At 41.2% G+C, this 12393-nt stretch overlaps 1 long non-coding RNA gene across 2 annotated transcripts in view; it reads right to left on the bottom strand.

Moving 5' to 3' along the window:
• LOC114487088 (uncharacterized) overlaps positions 1-12393 on the bottom strand; it is a 38642-nt gene that overhangs the window by 22618 nt on the left and 3631 nt on the right. The window lies entirely within an intron of this gene.

Below are 12393 nucleotides of genomic sequence, written 5' to 3'. Positions count from 1 at the left end.
ACCATTGTAAAGCAATTATACTCCAATAAAGATGTTTAAAAAAAAAGAAAAATTTGGCCTTCCTTAGTCAATTCCCAAAAGGGAAAAAAGCAGCTAATCTTAGAAAGGTGGTAAATTTAAGTGATTCTGTAATCCAAGTTAGTCCTCAATCATGTTTTGAAATATGATGAAACAGTAAGGACTGGGAAAAGACATAGAAAGTTTCAAAAGTAACTCCAAATAGAAACACCGAGCATTTCTTTAAGAGGCTTTCGGCTTCTAAATTAGAGGATGAATAGCGTCTAACTGGAAAATAGCAGCAAGTTTGTGCTAGCGTGCCCGCTTCATGGTATTCATGGCAACCAAAAAAAAAAGAAAAAAAGAAAAATACTCTTAACATATTCTATTACCGGATCATTTAAATCAGCATGAAACATATTTTTGTCGGTCACGTATTCCAGGTATCACCCTAGACAGCAAGTCAGCTAAATATGGACACATCCATACACAGGTTCTAACACTCATACAACAAACAACTGGGCATGCACGCACACTGGCATACGCATGCACACACACAAACATATACATCCGAAACCTGCCCAGGCTTCCCTCTGGGTCCTTGAAAACTCTGGCATATTGTAAACCCAGGAAAGAATTTTAATCTACATGGTTTGAAAATAGGAGCCTTTTAAATATGCTGCATACAATTTGTGATGGTCATCTCTAAAATGCTGCTCCATTATCCTTTTCCATTTGGAATGAATGAGGCTAATTAATTTCAGGCCATACTTGATGAGGTCAGCACCATACGAGGGGTGCGTGCTAGACATTGCTAATCTCTTTCAGCTGAGAGTGATGAATTAAAGATGAAGCATGCCTTTGCAGGCCTAATTTAGAATGTATATCAAAAAACCTACAGCCAATAATACTATACCCTACAACAAAGGAAAACTGGTTCACTCAAACTCCCTGAGTTGTGTTGATTTTAAAGACATTTTCAGTCCTCTTTGGAATTCTATCTGTGGATGGGTGAACCATATCAAGAAAATCAAGCCATCTCTCACACATAGCCATGTGGACAAAAAGTGGGATTAAAGGAAAGAAAGAAAGAAAACAGAAACAAAATACAACAATCAGGGTTTGATCCCTTGTGTATTAAAATTCCACCTACACATTAGACTTTTTTTTTTTTTCCAGAGCTACCAGACTGACAAAGATCCCAAATTAGCAATACCTGTATTCAAGCAATGACCACCCAGCTCTGCTGGGACATTTCAAAGCAACATGCTAAATGAGGCAGCCTGTTGTTTTTAAATCAGGTATCTTAATGAAGCTTATTAGGTTTTTCCATGTCTCTATTTTGAAAGCCAATAGAGATTGACCAGGTAGATAATGTGATACCTTTTATAAAGCCAAGAAAGAAATTGTAATACAGATGCCTCCAGGCCAAAATGTTCTTATGAAGTTAATGCTAAGCCAACTTCCCAGTTGTGAAAATGGAGATACTCGCTGATCTAAACTCTAAAGAGAAGGAGGAATTAGTCTAAATTTCTCAAAGGTAACTACATCAAGTCCCTAAGGGTGGCGAGAAAGGTGGTTCAGCCCAGAGACTAGAGAATAAACCTTGAAAAAAGTATTTCAACATACCTAGCAAGAGAAATCCTGACATTCTAATGAGTGGGCATTTCCAACTGGTGGCCACAATAACTCCTGCCTCTGTATCTCGGTAGCCTTCACTAGAAAAAAGCTGCTTCGAATTAGGTCCAATCTACATGCTGAATCAATCTTTCATCCCTTTGATTGCTTCTGAAAATATTTATATTTCTTAATAATGCACATTTTGTCTTGCAACTTCTGATTAAACCCAGACGGGGTTTCCCAAAGCAGCCAATGTATGTGGAAGGGTGATTTGGGACAGGAAAAGGAAGATAAAAAACACAGGTTTTTCCCATTGGGGAACCATTAGAGAATATAAATCTAGCAATTTTGGTTATGTAAGCATAAGAGGAGGGTTGTAATAAATACAGATTGGAATATTACAGTGACCTAATGGAGATTACAGAATATTTTTATTATTGTGTGATTCTTCATTGCAGCTTAAACTCTTCGGCTGGTTAGCTTAACAGATTTTATGAAAAATTATTGTGGGGGAGATTTAGGAAGATTTCATATTACAACCAATAATAACCCACACAAATGATCATATCAAAATAATTAGAGCGGCAAAATAGTTATAATAGGGACATGACGAGATCATCTAAAATATTTTTTTTGATGAATAAGGAGCATAATTTGGAAGATATTGGGGGAGGGAGGGTGGATTCCTGGTTTGGGGGCCAAGAGAAAAGGGGTCTAATTTCAACCCTGTCACCAATCAGCTGGGAGAACTTACAGAAGTCACTCAACCTCTCCAGACCTCAGGTTTTTCTTCTTGCTTTTATCTGGGAAATAAGAGAGGTAAAGTTCTCCTTGTAAGTCTTAAATTCTATGGTTTTGTAAAGAACTATCCTTTTCCTTAAGCATTCCGTGCTCTCTGAAAGCAGAGAGGAAGAAAAGAGACTTCGTCCAACGCTGAGTGTCCCCAATGCCAGTCTCTGAGAGATGGCAGTCACAGCTTCTCAAAGTACCTCATTTGTCACTTGTCCCTGCTCGCCTCCTCAGACATGGCTGTCACTTTTCTGTTCCTTACTTCTTCTCTCTTAGAGACCATGACAGAAGGAAGCACCCAAAAGCAATGCCCATAGTTTCATTTGACCCAACCACCCCATTTTAGAGATGAAGAAAATAAAGGCCAAAGAAGTGGAGGTCACATACTTAGTAACTGGTAAAGCTAGAATTTAAATCCAGGTGTGTTTCCAAACCAGGATCTATTCTGCTATGACACACTGCGTCAGAGTCTGAGGGAGTTTTATATTCCACAAATAAGTGGGTTTCTTGCGACCACTTAGTGCAATTGAAGACACCTTGCAATTGGAAATGGGAACATAGGATAGGGAAGTGGCTTTGAATGTAGACTTCCTGGATTTGAATAACATGTTACCAACTTACTAGCAATGTGAGTTTCAGGCAAGTCCCTAACCTCCATAAGCCTTGGTTTGCTTTTTATTTTTCTCTTGGATAATGTAAAATAACACCAATATCTACCTCAGAGTTGTATAAGAGATTAAAAAAAATACATGTTTATGTTTACCATAGTTCTGGTATATAGTCAATGTTGGCTGATGTTAGTATCACCATCCTTTTCTTCTTCATTTACATAGTGAAAAATCCTGAAAGGATCCTAGGAAACCTAGGTATGAATTCTGACTGTGCTCCTATTAGTTCCATGGCCTCAGATAAGTCTCTGAGCCTCAGTTTACTCATCAGCAAAATGGGAATTTAAAATATCAACATTGCAGGATTTGGGTAAAAACCAAATGAGTTATGCATGTGAGAATAACTTTCATAAATAGGTAGAGTCCTATAAAAATACAAGGGTTGATGGTTTTATTAAAACATTATTATTCCTAGGTCAGAAAGCCTCTGGATGCTTAGAGCTGGTTAACAGATGGTAAAAGAGATAATGCCACTGATTTTTTTCTCAAATAAATCACCTTAGAAATGAGATACATGCAACACCATGTAATCATAAAAGAATAAATGCATTTCCTCAGTTATCACTGTTATCCATTTAGTCCTATTCTACTATTCACTACCTAAACTTGCAGTTCTCTCATAATTTTATCTTACCAGGGAATTAGAAGATGATTAGGTTGCAGGGACAGGGTTTAGAACAGGAAAACAGCACTCTCTTCTTTGCCTTCCAAGTAATTAGAGAAAGAAATATCTCAAAGTAAAGAAAACACACTTTATGAAATATTCAATGACAGCTTCCAAGAAGCCTTCATACCTTGTTAAAATACTGTCAGACTTTGCCATTGACCAGCTGTCCACTGCACGTGAACTTAAAAATATATACATTATTGAGATACAACTTTGTTTAAGCTAAAGAAGCATCTTGGGACGGGAATTGTTTTCTGAGTAGGATTAGTAAAGAGTCGGGGCCTAAAGGTGTATGTCTATTTTAAAAAGAAATTTTCTGATTGCAGATAACTTCTCAATTTGATTTAGTGTCGAACGATAGTGATGGGGTTGATAAGTGAGCATTCATCGGTAATTCATCTTGTGCTGGTAGAAATTTACAGCAAAGCAGTGCTTTCCCAACAGTGACAAGCCCTATTAATCTTCTTCAGACACATTTCAATAGGTGTTCCCATCTGTGGCCAGCATCTAAACATTCTGGCATCACTGGCGACTTGAAGACACCTTCATTTCAAGTTACACTCATGAAAATGTGATACTAGATTGTACTCTATTTTTTAACCTAATTCTCTCTCCTCATTCAATTAGCCTTTCTTGCCTAGATTTTCTGCTCATGTGTAACATCATTTCCCAGGGAGAGCTCTCAAAGATTTGGTTTCTCAGAGATGCACAATCTCCCCGAAGGTTAACAACTAACAACATTTTTACAAATTAAAATTGCATAGATTCCAGTTCTGGCAGTCACTGGCCTCAGATTGCGTACGTCCTTAGAAAGTAGAACCTGCTCAAATACAGCATTGAGAGGGCTGAGGAAAAGAGGAAGGCTAGAAAATCCACTGTGTTCATATTCGGAATGCAATTTATTATCCTGAACTATGATGCTTAATTTCAGTGCAGGGGAATGCTGGGAAAAGGAGAAGCAATTAGGAAAACCGAAAAAAATGAAACATCAGCCAAGTGTTCAAAACAGCCACATGTACTCAACATAGTCAGTCTATAGGATAAAACCCCTCTCCTGTTCCTTTGCATCTGCTGGAGGACCTCCAGTTAAGAAAGAAATACAATAATCACTTTAGGGATAGCTTATTTCACTTAAATTGCCTTTATCTACAAGCAACATGCTCTATCTGGCTGCAAGGTTAGGCTAGGTGAAAAATCTGGAGGAGGTGTTTGATTTTGGATTGCACCTAAGTGCTTTTTTGTGCCATTTCATCCTCATAATGGATTTGGTCTTGCAAGGAAAGTGGATTTGAACAGCATTTTTCTTGTGCACTTTAGAAATCATTCAGAAGAGAAAACTGGCTTACACATTCTTAGTTTGGAAAGGTTAGATCTACCTGCATAATGAATGGATATTTTTAGCTTTATTGAACGTTTTTGTTTGCATGTGATCTGACGTGTATGTGTGTTACTAGTATGGGTGTATGTATGTATGCATATATATGTGTGTGTGTGTGTATATATATATATGTAATAAAGATATTCATTCTCAGAAAGATCTCCCACCCTCACATAAATTATTTTTCACAATAATCATCTGAGTTTCTTATAGATCTCAAAAACCTTATTGTAGGTGGCAAGTTTAAATGTGCTATATTAATAACTTGTTACCCAAGACAAATTAAGTCTTTATATGTCAAAAGCACTTGGCACTGTATTATCTACAAGACAAGTATTTATTGAATAAATGTTGAGTCCAATTTCATTTTAATGTGACTGACTGTATGTTTCGGCCTCTTAGAGATAAAAACACTCAGACCCATAACTGTGTTGCAACATTACACCTAACTTGTCTATTTCTATTATTGTCTCCTAACTTAGAATATGGAAAGAAGGCTTTTTTTTTGTTTTTTTGTTTTTTGGGGCCTTTTTAGTTGTTGTTCTGAAGAGCAAAGGGAGAGATAGAAAAACGGCTGGCATTCAGCCTAAAGAGAAATCATTGAAACAAATTAATCCTATGCCGTTTAAATTGACGTGGTAATCCATCATCAGAGAAGGCAAACTCTGAAAGCAATCTAGAATCTGCCCTGCTCTTTCACTAGCCCTGGAGGCACAAAGATGGATAGTAAAGGAAAGGGGGGATCATAAAAGTTAGGGATGCCTTAGAAAATAATAAAATTGGTTATATCAGCTCTCACTGTCCTGCTTCTGAAAACCTTCTTTGGAAAGGAGAGGTTAACTTTCAACAGGTGCTTTCCAAACTTTACCTCGAAGTGGTAGGTCATCTGCAGTTGAGCTGAGAGAATCTGCCTCCTTCTTGAGGCTGCCAGGCTACGGACTAGAGTCTAACCACTGCAGGACCCACAGTTACACAGAAACTTTCCCTATAAGTGGTAAGGGTGGGGGTTAGGATTGGGGTTTCTTTGGGGTTTTGTTGTTGTTTTGTTTTTTGGTGGCGGAGAGTGGGAGGGAATCTTTTCTTCTTTTTTCTCCTATAATTATCTTGTTTTGCACCCAGTGAAAAAGCATGTTATTGTAATTTTTAAAGTAAAACTTCTGTAACATCCCTAAAAACGGAGGCAAGCCATCATGCCCTGTCACTTATCTGTGTTTTTTTATTCTGGAGGCTTATTTTTCAAATTTTCTTCACTTCAAAAAGCCTGTGATATGTTGTTAAAACTTGCTCAAAATTCAAAAATTATACAAAACTGAAGTGTCCCATCTTGGTAGATAGTAAAGATGAAAAAAGCCTTGTAAAGAGCTCCATTGTAAAAACAATGATTCTGCATTTCCAACACACTGAAGCCTAAGGTTTTTGTTTTTTATTTTGTTTTCCTCTTTAGCTTGTATATGCAATGATGTTTTCTTTTTTGTTATTGCGGTTTTTTAGGGGGGTAGTGTAGAACCTCACCTCTTTACTATTGTCTGGAAATAGAAATTTGAACACAGAAGTGAATATTATTTTCCAATTTAATAATGCATTAAGCTATAAAGGCAAGACAATTTGAAAATATTTTTTAATCTCAAAATCTGCTAACAATAGACAGTGTGTGAAGACAAAAACCCAGATACCTTAGTGCCAAAGGCAAGAAGGCACAAGGACACGAATATAAACCATACCCAATAACTGTCCTATTTAAATTTATCTAGGATAGAGTTTCTTCTAGTTTATTAAGAAAACTTTACATGTTCCTGAAACTTCAGAGTAAACATCACACCTTTTCTCTATAATTAGAATTTTATTCACTTTTTTTAAAGGGGATGAATAATTCTTTCATATGGACTAATGCTTTTTTAAAGTATTTAAGCATAAAAGACAAATTAGAGGCATTTCCCTGCTAAACAAGAAGAGAACAAAAGGCTCGTATATAAAATATTCATCCACAGCTATGCCAGTTGCAATTTTAAGAGTTGTTCGGAAAGAATAGATTCAGGTGTTTGTAAGTGTGTTTGTTTTTAATGGAACCTGGGAAATTTAAATAGTAGCTCTTCAATAACTGAACATTCAATTGCACTTTCTGAGAAAGATCTGATGCCTTTGAATTTGTTTTCAATGTATAAACAATGACTTCAACACAATAGTATATGATTTTAAAAGCTCTTAAATTAATCAAAATCATATGAAAAAAGTCAATGAGTAACTAAGCATAATTCTTGAAGACTATAAAGAAAAACATTGTTTAATATTTTTTAAACCCCATCCCCCCTCGCTTAAATTTCACTTCTTTCTATTTGGATGGCAATATGGCAACAAAGTATATGCAAAATAAAAATTTCCACCATAACTTTTGGAGTCAGTAAATACATAATTAACATGCATTCTGCAAGAAATAGGGTTGCCTAAATTTTTAACTTCTCCCTGACATGCGATGTAATGTGGTCCTGTCAATAAATACCCAATGTGACATTTATCACTGAAGTCAATATTTTCTTCCTTTTACATTTTCACTTTTGCTTTAAACTATTTTAAGAGAGATCATCTCAGTCAATTTACCTCAGTCAAGCACATTGTAATCCCTTTGATAATGTTGATTAATTTATTATAAATTGTAATGTAGGGATAGGAAAGGTACCTTTCTGTGTCCTGTATTCAAAATAAAAAAGATCAGTGTAAATTTTATTTAAACATTACACTTTGTAAAGCCTCAAGTTGATACTTTCTATGGTCAAAAATCTGAATATTACGTTAACCTCCTCTCACTTTTGCACAGAAGTCCTTTATTTTTAATGTGTACGTTCAACATTTCAAGAAACCATCCATTTAAGAAGAGAAGTGCAGTTGATAGTTAATTAATTAATTATGTTTTCTAAATTCATACATTATGTTTTTCTATTATGGCGGTATATCTGTCTTTGTCCATTTACTTACTTCTCTAATTATATGCTTTATATTGAAACTGGGGTTTTTCAGCCTTCTAAAAACCAATAGAATGGAAATTAGCCCTTACTTTCTCCTTCTGAAATTCACCTTGAGTTTGTGGCTAAAGAAAGTTAAACAAGATAAATCCCCTTTGTTGTTCTGTTTGTATTTTCTTTAAGTACACTGATGCAGCTAATTAACAATATAAATTTATCTGGATATTTGCCTTACTAACACCTGCACATTTAAATGACTGGCACTTGATACCATTTGATTAATGCCTTTTTTGACATACCAAAAATGAACTGCCATTTTAAAGATTTCATTACCAGTAATTACCAGTAAGAGAAAAAAATACAGAATCAGACAACCTTTCCTCACTCTGTCCACTTCTAAATAAGAACTGATGTCCACATGGCTTTAGATGTCTTTAAAACTTTCTCAGCTGGAGTTGCCTTGCAATATAATATTAAAAGCATATACAGCCCACATCAGACTTAGTTAAATGGGCAACAAATCCCTTATGCTAGCATCTATAGCTAGAGCCTATTCTCTTTTAATTCTTCAATTCATTGAAAAGTAAAATAAACAGAGTAGCATACTGTTGAATTTTAAAATAAATATATTAGGCAAAAGATGTTCACCTCTTGTTTAAATGCCCTGCCAAAGCTACCAAACTGAAAACTGACGTTTTTACCTTGAAGTATCTTTCCATGATTCTGCAAGGCACAACAACTTTACCATTACTAAGTTGCTTCAGCTTGTATTTCAGCAATAGAGATTCCAAGGAACTCATTCAAAACTCTTTTTTGCACTGTTTTCTGCCAGACCCCCAGCATGTACACATGAGTGACAGCCTCTATCTAGTGCTTGAGTATATAAATCTTTAATCTAGCATGGAACTTCTACCACCATAAGAATATATACACACCCATGTGCATATACCTTCATGCACATAACTATTATATAACTACTCATTAAAAATGCCACCAGGTGTGAAACCAGCAGAATGGATTTTCCTAATCTCATCTAGATTTTATGGCTATAATTTGGCTACTGACAAGAGTCTAAATTAGCTTTTACTTAAATGAAAGAAGGTAAAACATATATTAGGATTTGGGTTTTTTTAAAAACCTCTCCCACAATAATTAATTGTTGCATACATGTTAGAATTATTTTTAAAGTGAACTGGGTGGTCAGTTAAATAGAAGAAAATATTTCTCTACATTGTGTTTTCTTATTCCCTAAAGTCCATCTCCGTGGAGTGAGCTGCCTTGATGGATGAAACTGTCGTCTCTCTTCCTTTCATAGGAAGGGTGGGGGTGGAAGAGGACCAGTGAAAGACAGAGCTCTAAAATCCTTGCAACTAGAGTGAATTTACCTCTCCTCCCTCCCCCTTCTTCCCTTTCACCCTTCCTTCCTTTTTTGCTACAGCCCCTTTGGTACATTAGTGTAGTTAACCTTCGCTCTGGCCGAGACCAAGAAGGGTTAATGGAGACCCGGCTTCTGACAGCCTCCAGGTCAGCGATGCTCTCGAGCTTCCATCGCAGGAATTAGAGGATTACCGAGGAATGAATTCGAGGCACCAATCGCCTCACACCTGAACACATCACTCCAAGCCATTGGGATTCATATTTAAAAAAAAAAAAAAAAAATTCTCCCTTCTGAAAAACGGTTAATTAGATCTGCAGTTATATTTCCTGTTGCACCGAGGACCAAGTAGGACAGCCTGAACTGAATTCCTCAATCTGCCAAGGAAATCGAGCAATTTGGGGAGAGAGAAAATAAATAAATAAATAAATAAATAAATAAATAAATAAATAAAATTAATAAAGCCAGCAAGCTATCGGTTTCTTCAGGAAGGACAGATTTCTAGGAAAAGGTTAAGAGCGAGAAAGGGAAGAAGAAACGAAAAAAAATCTTCCCTTTCCTCACCTTCCGTCTCCCCTTTTCCCCCCGAAATTAGTGCCTTCTTGATTATTTGCAGCTGTTTCGAACCTCAAGGTTTGTTCACAGCAGCGACCGATGCCTCCCGCTTGCAGAAGTGAAAAGCCATTTTCTTCGCGCCAGGACTTTGCTGCTTGAGTTTGGGGAGAAGGTTTTCTTCTCCTTCCCAGCAAACTCCACCCAAAGCCTTGCTAACTTCAGCGAGCCCCGCAAGCCTTTGCGCCCTCGCACTTTAGGCTTCTGCACCCAACCTTGGGGCCACAGAACCATTTCCCTCTCTGGACTGTCGCTTGAGACCCCCCAAAAGCTGATTTCCCGCCCTGGAGAGAACGGGGACATCCTGGGGGCGTTGCTGGTGTGTGTCACCCTGCCTCTGCCTTCCTGCTCCCCCTCAGACTTCCTCCCACCTGCCTAGGAGCCCCGAACCTGGAATCCACTCGCCCTGCGGTCCGCAGCGGGTTCCGCCACCCGGCGGCCGCCCTTGACACTGGGTGGGTGGGATGGAGAGGCAGCCCGCTGGGCTGGGCTGGGCCGCTGCGTCCTCTCTGGAACACTAGGGGAGACAAGCGGGAAGAGGTGCATCCGGGAGAAAGTTCGGGGATGCTGCATGGCGCGGCGGGGGAAAATGCAACCCGTTTGGGCCACGTCGTTACTCCGGGAAGCTGCCTGGAGAGACCGCGCTGTGCGGGAACCTGCCAGAATCTCCACGCCGGGCCTGCGATCCCCTTCCGTGCCCACCTGACCACTGGCGCTCGCGACGTAGAGCCCCGTGGCGCCCAAGCCCTCTGCCCCGCGGCGGCCCGCGCAGCTCTCACCCAGCGCCAGCCCAGCCGCGCCGGGACGCGGCGGACTCCCTGCCGCTGGCTGCACCCTGGCGTCTCCCGTCGAGGAGGGAGGGACACAGGCCTGCCCCCGGGAGCTCCCTGGCGGTGGTCGGGCCGCCCCCCTCGAGGCTCGCTCCCCCCTCTCAGCCTCGCCAAATCCCTGAAAGCCCCGGCCCCCTTCGTCACCCCGGGGGCTTCTAATCACTCCGTATCGATTTCCCTAACTCTTTTCATCCAGTTGAAGACACATCTTAAAACACTCCAGCCCGGAGTGTGCTCTGGGCTTTATCCACACTAATAAAATGATTTACCCTTCTCTCTGCGCTCTCCTCACAGAGGAAAATCGTTCGAGCCCCGGCTATTTGTGTGTGATCAGTAAATATTTAGTGCGGTGACATCCTCAGCTAGGCTTCTGATCGATTCGGGGCCCACCGGGAGGTGCGCACGGTCAGGGCGGGGCCGCGTCGAGCCCGCCGAGGGGGCTCCTCCCGCCCTCGCCGCTGGCCGCTGATTTACGGCCTCTGCAACCAGCAAAGGGGGGCGAAAGCGCGCCGGGAAAATTGGCTTTTCAACCTTTTCACTTTTGACATTCAGCTGCCTCCCCAGGCTCTAATTCTCGCCCTACTCCCCCCTCCCCACCCCAACCAAGGGCGCCCAGTGCGCCCCGAGCGCCCTTCCTGCGGCAGCGCGCTGCGCTCGCGCGCCCGAGACCCGGGGACCACCTAGCACAAGCCTACGCCTCGACGCGGGGAGGCCCAGGCCCCTGCCCTGGGAGTCGTCGCCTTCGGGGCGAAAGGCACTCTGCCCGCCCACACCTCAGAGGGTGGAGGGGTTGTGGAGAAGCCGAGAGCTGCGGTGGCCCGGACGGGGAGCCACTGTCCTCGCTACCTTTTCTCCGACTCTCAGTCTTTTCCCCACTTCTGTGTCTGGTCCTCGACGCCCCTTGGGCCTTATGGCGTCGGGCGGGAACTTCACTTTCCTCGCAGAGAAGCTCCCGTTTCCTTAGAAGCGGAAAATCACTTAGCTTGGAGGAGTTGGAAGGGGGCCTCCTACCCTGATCTTGGCTGCCAGAGGGTTGCGGCCGCGGCAGTGACAGGGTCCGCCCCCCCACCCCGGCCTCCCGAGGCGCACACTCCTTCCTTATTTCAGGGCCGCGCCCTGAATCTAGACACCTGGCAATGGGCCCGACCTGAAGTAAAGCATGACACACTCTCGCCCCCTCCTACGGACCCACCACCTCGGGCCGCTGCCTTGTCAGAGGAGGAGGATGTGAGAGATACTAACCCCCTGGGCTCCACCGCTCTCCAGTCGGGGGCGCGGGCCTGAAAAACTCCAACACTGTCGCCCACCTGTTAGCGGCCTTGATCCCCTCTCACCTGAGGCCGGGGCTTCTGCAATTCCCCCCGGGTCCAGGGAGGGAGGTGAGCCACATCGCTGGTTCACGCACCCCTCCCCAGCGCTAGCACCCTCTCCTTTGTCACACACGTGATTTTCTAAACCGCTTTATCTGCAGACTATATCTTTATACTAATGCATACTTAA

This window comes from Physeter macrocephalus, chromosome 11 (assembly GCF_002837175.3).
Source record: "Physeter macrocephalus isolate SW-GA chromosome 11, ASM283717v5, whole genome shotgun sequence".
NCBI classification, from domain to species: domain Eukaryota; kingdom Metazoa; phylum Chordata; class Mammalia; order Artiodactyla; family Physeteridae; genus Physeter; species Physeter macrocephalus.
Note: the sequence above shows the minus strand (reverse complement) of the source record. Positions and strands in the feature narration are given on the sequence as shown.